This window comes from Manihot esculenta, chromosome 7, assembly GCF_001659605.2.
Source record: "Manihot esculenta cultivar AM560-2 chromosome 7, M.esculenta_v8, whole genome shotgun sequence".
NCBI classification, from domain to species: domain Eukaryota; kingdom Viridiplantae; phylum Streptophyta; class Magnoliopsida; order Malpighiales; family Euphorbiaceae; genus Manihot; species Manihot esculenta.
This window is the reverse complement of record NC_035167.2, coordinates 29,428,826-29,439,047: the sequence shown is the minus strand read 5'-3', so window position 1 is coordinate 29,439,047 and position 10,222 is coordinate 29,428,826.

The following is a 10,222-nucleotide window of genomic DNA, read 5'->3' as shown; positions in this document are numbered from 1 at the left end:
TAGAGCCCAGTGAGCAGAATAATAAAACATCAATTTAAATCATGCTTTCATGTATGCGCCATAACACAAACATTTCACAACAAGGATGAACTTGTCACCATTTAGCCCCTATCTTTCTTACTTATACATGCCGGGGGCGTAGAGCCGTAGCAGGCACACCCGGACTACCATAATCAATCATAGTGCCAGGGGCGTAGAGCCGTAGCAGGCACACCTGGACTCACATAGGCTATCATGACATAAAAGGGCTAATGGATCATTCAACATTCATCCACATCAACAACAAGGTATGCAATGCAACATATTCGTGAATTCTAATGCAATCAACCTGATATATCTCATGGCATTCATGATGCGTGAATCATGCTAAAACATTTCATTAATTTGCTTTAAAACTTAAGGTTTATTCCACTCACCTCTGGCTAGCTCTGAAGAGACTCTGAAGCAGCTGGCTCACTGCTGGGGGTCTCGGTTCCTCGGGTCCGAACCTACACAGGTGGACTCAAATGAGGGACCAAACATACATGAACATGACTCTAAAATACTCCCCAAAAACCCCCTAAAACATCCTGAAAACATCACATGAAAACATGCAAGAAATGGCTGAACAGGGCACTTTCGGCGGCAGGTTCGGCGGCCGAAAGTCCCTCTGCAGCCGAAGGTCATGCAGGTTCGGCGGCACCTTCGGCGGCCGAACCTCCCAGACAGAGACGAAACTTGAGTTTCGGGGGCAGGCTTCGGCAGCCGAAACTGCCTCCACAAGGGGGTTCGGCGGCCGAAAGTCACTTCGGTGGCCGAACCTGAGTTTCTGCCGAAGGGCAGAAACTTGGTTCCCTTGTGTCCACAGCCTCCAAAACGCCTCAAAACATGCATAAACTTGTTTCTACACATGCACACACATCATACATCACACCTAGGGGTCTCAAACTATAATATACCCCAACTACAACACTTCAAACACACAAACATCAACATACATTGTTCATCAAAGCATCACAACCCATAAGCTCATAAACCTAACAACAAGCCTAAACATGCATTCTACCCCATCAACTTGCATAAAACTTTCATAAAACATAAGAGAAGCATAGATCGAAGCTTACCTCTTGAAGAAACGAGAGGGAAGGCGATCCTAGCTTGGAGATGGAGAGATTGAGCTCTTTGAACCTCCAAGTACCCAAAACTTGCTCTTAGCTCACAAATCTTCAAAATGGAAGTTAAAACTCGTGAAAACCATGAAAGATCTAGGGAAAACATTCAAGATTGAGGGAGGAGCGGCGGAGACTCACCTTGGCCGACAATGGGAGAGAAAAAGCTCACCCGTGCGGACCAAAGGGACCCTTTTATATGTGGCTGGCCAGGCCACGTTCGGGGGCCGAATGTGCCTCCGTATCCATGCAATGTTCGGCGGCCGAACATAAGGTTCGGCGGCCGAACCTGCACTTCCCTCACTCATGCTTTCGGGGGCCTAACGTGCCTCCTAATCACATGCATGTTCGGCGGCCGAATGTCAAGTTCGGCGGCCGAACCTGGGTTTTCCTTCAAGCTACATTCATGTAAAAACTCATTTAAAATCATACTTAAAACCATGAAATACATGAAATCATTTCATAAAATTATAGTTTTACCCTTCTAGAGGTTTCCGACATCCGTGGTCCCACCGGACGGTAGGGATTCCGATACCGGAGTCTAGCCGGGTATTACATTCTCCCCCCCTTAAGAACATTCGTCCCCGAATGTTCCTCAACTAACACTCAAAGCATGGCATCAATCATAACATAGAACATAGCATACAATATATCATACATGCAACACATAGCATAACTGACACTCACCTCAAAACAGATGGGGGTATTGCTGGAGCATGGACTCCCGTGTTTCCCAGGTGCATTCTTCAATATTGTGGTGGTTCCAAAGGACTTTCACCATCGGGATTTCCTTGTTCCTTAGCTTTCTGATCTGAGTGTCTAGGATCCGCACTGGCTGCTCTACATAGGTGAGATCCTCTTGGATCTCTACATCAGGCTCACTAAGAACCTTTCCAGGATCCGACACGTACTTCCGTAATAGAGAAACATGGAAAACCGGATGGATTCTCTCCATCGAAGCAGGCAAGTCTAGCTTGTACGACACATTACCGACCCTCTGAAGCACCTCAAAAGGACCGATGTACCGTGGAGCTAACTTACCCTTCTTCCCGAACCGAACCACTCCTTTCATAGGAGACACCTTGAGCAAAACCAAATCCCCCTCCTGAAACTCTAGTTGTCTTCTACGGATATCTGCATAACTCTTCTGCCGACTAGCAGCAGTCTTGATCCTCTCTCTGATTATGGGTACCACCCTACTGGTAAGCTCTACTAACTCCGGACCCGCAAGAGTCCTCTCTCCTACCTCCTCCCAGCAGATTGGTGATCTGCACTTCCTCCCATACAAAGCTTCATATGGAGCCATCCCTATGCTAGCATGATAGCTGTTATTGTAGGCAAACTCCACCAAAGGTAGATGCTGCCTCCAAGAACCGCCAAAATCTAGCACACACATTCTGAGCATATCTTCTATTGTCTGGATGGTCCTCTCTGACTGTCCGTCTGTCTGTGGGTGGAAGGCAGTACTGAAGTCTAATCTGGTACCCATAGCGTTCTGCAGACTCCGCCAAAACCTGGAGGTGAACTGGGGCCCTCTATCTGATACTATAGATACCGGGACCCCATGCAGTCTGACAATCTCATCTACGTACACCTGCGCCAACTTGTCCACAGAGTAACCACTCCTGACAGGGATGAAGTGAGCAGATTTGGTGAGTCTGTCCACGATCACCCATATGGAGTCCAATCTGTTGGACATCGCCGGTAACCCCACTACGAAGTCCATAGCTATATTCTCCCATTTCCACTCTGGAATCGGTAGTGGATTCAACATTCCAGCCGGCTTCTGATGCTCTAGTTTCACCCTCTGACACACATCGCAGGCTGACACGAACAGTGCCACGTCCTTCTTCATAGCTGGCCACCAATACACTCTCTTCAGATCCTGATACATCTTGGTGGCCCCAGGGTGAACACTATACCTGGTATTATGGGCTTCTCCCATAATATCTCCCTTCAGACCGATGTCATCTGGCACACATAATCTGTTCCCGTAGCGGAGGATCCCCTTATCATCAAATCTGAACTCATTACTCTGGCCTGACTGAACCGTTCTGGCTATCTTGACCAACTCTGGGTCCTCATGCTGTTTCTGAGCTACCTGCTCCAGAAACACGGGTGTCACTCTCATCTGAGCCACTAAGGCACCTGTGCCAGACAACTCTAACTGTAATCCCTCACTCATAAGTCTGTGGAACTCCTTCACCACCGGCCTCCTCTCTGCTGAAATGTGGGATAGACTGCCGAGTGATTTCCGGCTTAAGGCGTCTGCCACAACATTCGCCTTGCCCGGATGGTACTGAATCTTGCAATCATAGTCACTCAACAGCTCTACCCATCTCCTCTGCCTCATGTTCAGTTCTCTCTGACTCAGGATGTACTGCAGGCTCTTATGATCTGTGAAGATCTCACATTTTACCCCATAGAGGTAGTGCCTCCACATCTTGAGTGCAAAGATTACTGCTGCCATCTCTAGGTCATGTGTGGGGTAATTCAGCTCATGCTTCTTCAGCTGTCTTGAAGCATAAGCGATCACCCTCTCGTTTTGCATTAGCACACAACCCAATCCCACACGGGACGCATCACAATATACTGAGAAGTCATCATCACTTTTTGGCAGAGCTAACACCGGTGCTGAAGTCAACCTCCTCTTAAGCTCCTCAAAGCTTTCCTCACACTGATCGGTCCATAAGAACTTCTGATTCTTCTTTGTCAATTTGGTCATAGGAGCAGCAATCTTTGAGAAGTCCTGAACGAACCTCCTGTAGTAACCTGCTAAACCCAGAAAACTCTTGATCTCGGTCACTGTGGTGGGTCTAGGCCAGTTAGCTACAGCCTCTACCTTCTTGGGGTCTACTTCAATACCCTGTTCTGACACAATGTGCCCCAAGAATGATATGCTCCTAAGCCAAAACTCACACTTGGAGAACTTGGCATACAAGCCATGCTCTCTCAAGGTCTGCAAAACTGTCCTCAGGTGATGGGCATGCTCCTCTGCATTTCTGGAATACACTAAGATATCATCTATGAAGACAATAACGAAGTGATCCAGATACTGACTGAATACTCTGTTCATGAGGTCCATGAATGCTGCAGGGGCGTTGGTCAACCCAAACGGCATCACAAGGAACTCATAGTGCCCATACCTGGTCCTGAAAGCTGTCTTCGGTACATCTTCATTCCTTATCCTCAACTGATGGTACCCTGATCTCAGATCTATTTTGGAGAAACAACCTGCTCCTGATAGCTGGTCGAATAGATCGTCGATCCTCGGCAAAGGGTACTTGTTCTTGGTAGTGACCTTGTTCAACTGTCTGTAGTCGATACAAAGTCTGAGGGATCCATCCTTCTTCCTCACAAACAAAACCGGAGCACCCCAAGGTGAAGTACTCGGTCGGATGAAACCCTTATCTACCAGCTCTTGCAACTGTTCCTTCAGTTCTTTTAATTCAGCGGGTGCCATCCTGTAGGGAGGGATAGAGATCGGTCTGGTACCAGGCATTAACTCAATCTCGAACTCTATCTCCCTAGCAGGTGGTAACCCTGGCAGCTCGTCTGGAAAAACATCTAAGAACTCACTCACCACAGGCACTGAGGCGGGCACTCTGACATGACTATCTAACTCCCTCACATGAGCTAGAAACCCCTGACATCCCCTCCTAAGCAACCTACGAGCCTGAAGAGCTGAGATCAGACCTCTAGGTGTACCCCTCTTGTCTCCTCTGAAGACGACCTCTGACCCATCCTGATCTCTGAATCTGACTACCTTGTCTCTACAGTCCAAGGTAGCACCATGGGTCGATAACCAATCCATCCCTAGAATGACGTCAAAATCTGTCAAATCTAGAACCACAAGGTCGGCGGAAAGGCATCTTCCCTCTATGAAAACTGGACTACATTGGCAGACTGCCTCTGCCACTGACGGGTCACACTTGGGTCCACTGACCCATAGGGGACACTCTAACCCAGAGACCATCAATCCTACCCTCTCCACGACTCTCGGAGCAACAAAAGAATGAGATGCACCCGGGTCCATTAAGGCATACACATCAGAACATCCAATGATGAGATTACCTGCCACCACGGTGTTGGATGTGTTGGCCTCCTGCTGAGTCATAGTGAAGATCCGTGCCGGAGCTGATGGACCTTCACCTCTGTATCCTGCTGATGAAGAGGCTGACCCTCTCCCTCTGCCTCTGCCACTGGCCTGTGTTGCGGCTGGAGCTACTGGCTGCACCACACTGCCGGAGGCTGTCTGCTGAGACGGTGCTGCAAAGGCTGCTCTAGGACAGTCCCGAGCCAAATGACCCGCCTGTCCACATCTGAAACATGTGTTTGTCCCTGCCAGACATACTCCTTTGTGTGGTCTCCCACATCTCATACATGCTGTAACCTCTGCGCCAGAGCTTGAGCCACTGCCTAAACCCAGACCTGACTTGATCTTGTTCCAGAACTTATTCTTCTTAGATTTTCTGTGGCCTCTGTCCCACTTCTTACTGCTTGCAACTGCTGCACTCAGAGAAGAAGAGTCTAACCTTTCCCCACCTGGGGTCTTGGAACCAGAAGACTGTGCCACTGACTGTTTTACCTTCCCCTGAACGATGGCACAAGCCTCCATTCTCCTAGCCATATCCACTATGGCATGGAAACTCTCCCTCTCTGCTGACTGTATCAAAGAGGAATACCTGGAGTGCAGCCTCATAATATATCTACTTGACTTCTTTTGATCCGTGTCCAAATTCTGCCCAGCATATGGCAACAACTCCAGGAACCTGTCTGTGTACTCCTCCACACTCATCTGTTCAGTCTGCCTCAACTGTTCGAATTCTATTATCTTCTGCTCTCTAGAGCTCTCAGGGAAAGCCCATCCTGCAAACTCATTTGCGAACTCCTCCCAGGACATACTGTCCGCTCTCGGGTTCACATAGTTCTTAAACCAACCACGTGCCTTCTTGCACTCCAGTGTGAACCCAGCCATCTGAATGGCTCTACTGTCATCAGCCCCTATCTCATCTGTAATAGTCTTGACCCTGTTCAGATACTCAAATGGGTCATCACCTGCTCTATACTGAGGAGCACCCAACTTCATGTAATCGGTCATCTTGACCTTGCTCCCTCCAGATGAGGTAGGTTTGGGTACTTGTGTTTCCGGGACAGTAGGTACTGGTGGTGGTGGAGGTGCAACATCCCCTGGGGTAGGGTTTGCTGTACTGGTATAGGGAGGTGGAGGTGGGTACATGGGATACTGAGAGTATGGTGGGTAGTAAGGTGGGTATGGCATATGTGGAGGATAAGGGCTAAAACTGGGGTTATCCGATGTACCTCCCATCGAATACCCTGGATGGTGTGAATAGGGTGGGTAGTGATGTGGCTGGACATAACTCGAGGCCTGAGCGCCTCCTTCTGATTCTCCCATGCCCTCTTCCGGCATGCTCACACCGAGATTGCCATCCCTCCTCTGATCTACTTCCATATCCTCAGACATTCCTCCCTGCACTGTTCCCCTTACTGATCTGCTTCTACCCAGATCCAAAGACCTTCTAGGGTCTCTAGCTACTCTGTCTCTGTTGGACCTACTGGACATTGCCCTAGGCAAAGCTGAAGGACGGGCATCAGCGCCCTCGTCCTGAGGTGGCACTCCAGTCAATCGTGCAGATCGACGAGTTCCTCTCATTCTATTTTCTGAAAAACAGCACATAGCATAAACAATCATTAGCATCACATGGTTCATGTGGAAACACATGAACCCTCATCACATACATAGCATCACATCATAGCATTTATGCACATGCATATCATCATGGCATATCATATCATCATATAGACAGGACTCTACATCCTATCCTAGTGGACATGATCTTTCCTATTGTGCTTGACCTTCTATAACATCTATGAGCCCGACACTCTAGGTCCGACCATATGAACCTAGGGCTCTGATACCACTCTGTAACGACCCGGAAATCCGACCCGTTACCGGCGCTAGGATCCAGATCGGCTTAAGGCCGCCGGGACCCGTAGCAAGCCAAACATACCTCCTGTAACCTGTAATATCCCATACATGATCAACAACATACATGACTTAACTTCACTCTAGCCGACTTCCCGATCTATCCTGTACCTGCAACTCTGGGGATAAAGGGAGTGGGGTGAGCTACTAGAGCCCAGTGAGCAGAATAATAAAACATCAATTTAAATCATGCTTTCATGTATGCGCCATAACACAAACATTTCACAACAAGGATGAACTTGTCACCATTTAGCCCCTATCTTTCTTACTTATACATGCCGGGGGCGTAGAGCCGTAGCAGGCACACCCGGACTACCATAATCAATCATAGTGCCAGGGGCGTAGAGCCGTAGCAGGCACACCTGGACTCACATAGGCTATCATGACATAAAAGGGCTAATGGATCATTCAACATTCATCCACATCAACAACAAGGTATGCAATGCAACATATTCGTGAATTCTAATGCAATCAACCTGATATATCTCATGGCATTCATGATGCGTGAATCATGCTAAAACATTTCATTAATTTGCTTTAAAACTTAAGGTTTATTCCACTCACCTCTGGCTAGCTCTGAAGAGACTCTGAAGCAGCTGGCTCACTGCTGGGGGTCTCGGTTCCTCGGGTCCGAACCTACACAGGTGGACTCAAATGAGGGACCAAACATACATGAACATGACTCTAAAATACTCCCCAAAAACCCCCTAAAACATCCTGAAAACATCACATGAAAACATGCAAGAAATGGCTGAACAGGGCACTTTCGGCGGCAGGTTCGGCGGCCGAAAGTCCCTCTGCAGCCGAAGGTCATGCAGGTTCGGCGGCACCTTCGGCGGCCGAACCTCCCAGACAGAGACGAAACTTGAGTTTCGGGGGCAGGCTTCGGCAGCCGAAACTGCCTCCACAAGGGGGTTCGGCGGCCGAAAGTCACTTCGGTGGCCGAACCTGAGTTTCTGCCGAAGGGCAGAAACTTGGTTCCCTTGTGTCCACAGCCTCCAAAACGCCTCAAAACATGCATAAACTTGTTTCTACACATGCACACACATCATACATCACACCTAGGGGTCTCAAACTATAATATACCCCAACTACAACACTTCAAACACACAAACATCAACATACATTGTTCATCAAAGCATCACAACCCATAAGCTCATAAACCTAACAACAAGCCTAAACATGCATTCTACCCCATCAACTTGCATAAAACTTTCATAAAACATAAGAGAAGCATAGATCGAAGCTTACCTCTTGAAGAAACGAGAGGGAAGGCGATCCTAGCTTGGAGATGGAGAGATTGAGCTCTTTGAACCTCCAAGTACCCAAAACTTGCTCTTAGCTCACAAATCTTCAAAATGGAAGTTAAAACTCGTGAAAACCATGAAAGATCTAGGGAAAACATTCAAGATTGAGGGAGGAGCGGCGGAGACTCACCTTGGCCGACAATGGGAGAGAAAAAGCTCACCCGTGCGGACCAAAGGGACCCTTTTATATGTGGCTGGCCAGGCCACGTTCGGGGGCCGAATGTGCCTCCGTATCCATGCAATGTTCGGCGGCCGAACATAAGGTTCGGCGGCCGAACCTGCACTTCCCTCACTCATGCTTTCGGGGGCCTAACGTGCCTCCTAATCACATGCATGTTCGGCGGCCGAATGTCAAGTTCGGCGGCCGAACCTGGGTTTTCCTTCAAGCTACATTCATGTAAAAACTCATTTAAAATCATACTTAAAACCATGAAATACATGAAATCATTTCATAAAATTATAGTTTTACCCTTCTAGAGGTTTCCGACATCCGTGGTCCCACCGGACGGTAGGGATTCCGATACCGGAGTCTAGCCGGGTATTACAGACTCTCTCTCGATCTTCAAGAGGTAAGAGCCGATCTTAAGCTCATTTCATGTTTTAAGTAAGTTTTAAGTAGATCTATGGGGGTAGAATGCATGTTTAGGTTATGGTTATGTTTATGGGTATAAATGTATGTTCATGAACAATGTGGATGCTTAATGTGTTGTAGATGGGGTTTATGATGGTTTGAGACCCCTAGGAACATGTATGCTTGTGTATGTGTGTTGTAGAATAGGTTTGATACATGTTTGGAAGGTTTAGAGGCGAAATGTGCAAAGGGAGCCAAGTTTCTGCCCTTTGGCAGAAACCAGGTTCGGCAGCCGAAGGACTTTCGGCCGCCGAACATGGCTGGGGAGGCAAGCCTTTCGGCTGCCGAAGCCTGCCCCCGAAAGGAGACTTTCGTCTCTGTCTGGCAGTTTCGGCCGCTGAAAGTGCCGCCGAACATGCATGAGTTTCGTCTCTGTCTGGGAGTTTCGGCCGCCGAAGGTGCCGCCGAACCTGCCTGACTTTCGGCTCTGGAGGGACTTTCGGCCGCCGAACCTGCCACCGAAAGTGCCCTGTCTAGGCCTCTTTTGCATGTTTTTCTATGATTGTTTCATGATGTTTTAGGGGGTTTTTGGGGAGTAGTTTATAGTTATGTTCAGGTATGTTTGGTCCCTCATTTGAGTCCACCTGTGTAGGTTCGGACCCGAGGAACCGAGGACCCCAGCAGTGAGTTCAGCTGCTTCGGTGTTGTTAGAGTCAGCCAGAGGTGAGTGGAACTAAACTTAATCTTTTAAATTGAGAAATTAAATGTTTTATCATGTTTCATGCATCATGATTATGCAATAGGATGATTGCATTAGTTTTCACGAATATGCCGCATTGCATTGATTGTTGTTGATGTGGGTGAATATTGGATGACCCAATTAGTCCATGACAGGAAGACCAGGACCCCATTCTACGGCCTGGCACAGAGTAAGGAAAGACCAGGACCCCATTCTATGGCCTGGCACGGTTATGGGACTCGAAGACCAGGAGCCCAGAGGAGGCCCTAGGGCAGTGGTAAGTAATGTATGTTATGACAGGAAGACCAGGACCCCATGCTACGGCCTGGCACAGAGTTAGCTTGGACTAATTGGTGACAAGTTCACCCAACCCTTATGTGAATTGTCTGTGTTATGATGCATTTCATTGGAGCATAGTGTTAATATGTTTTATAGTTCTACTCACTGGGC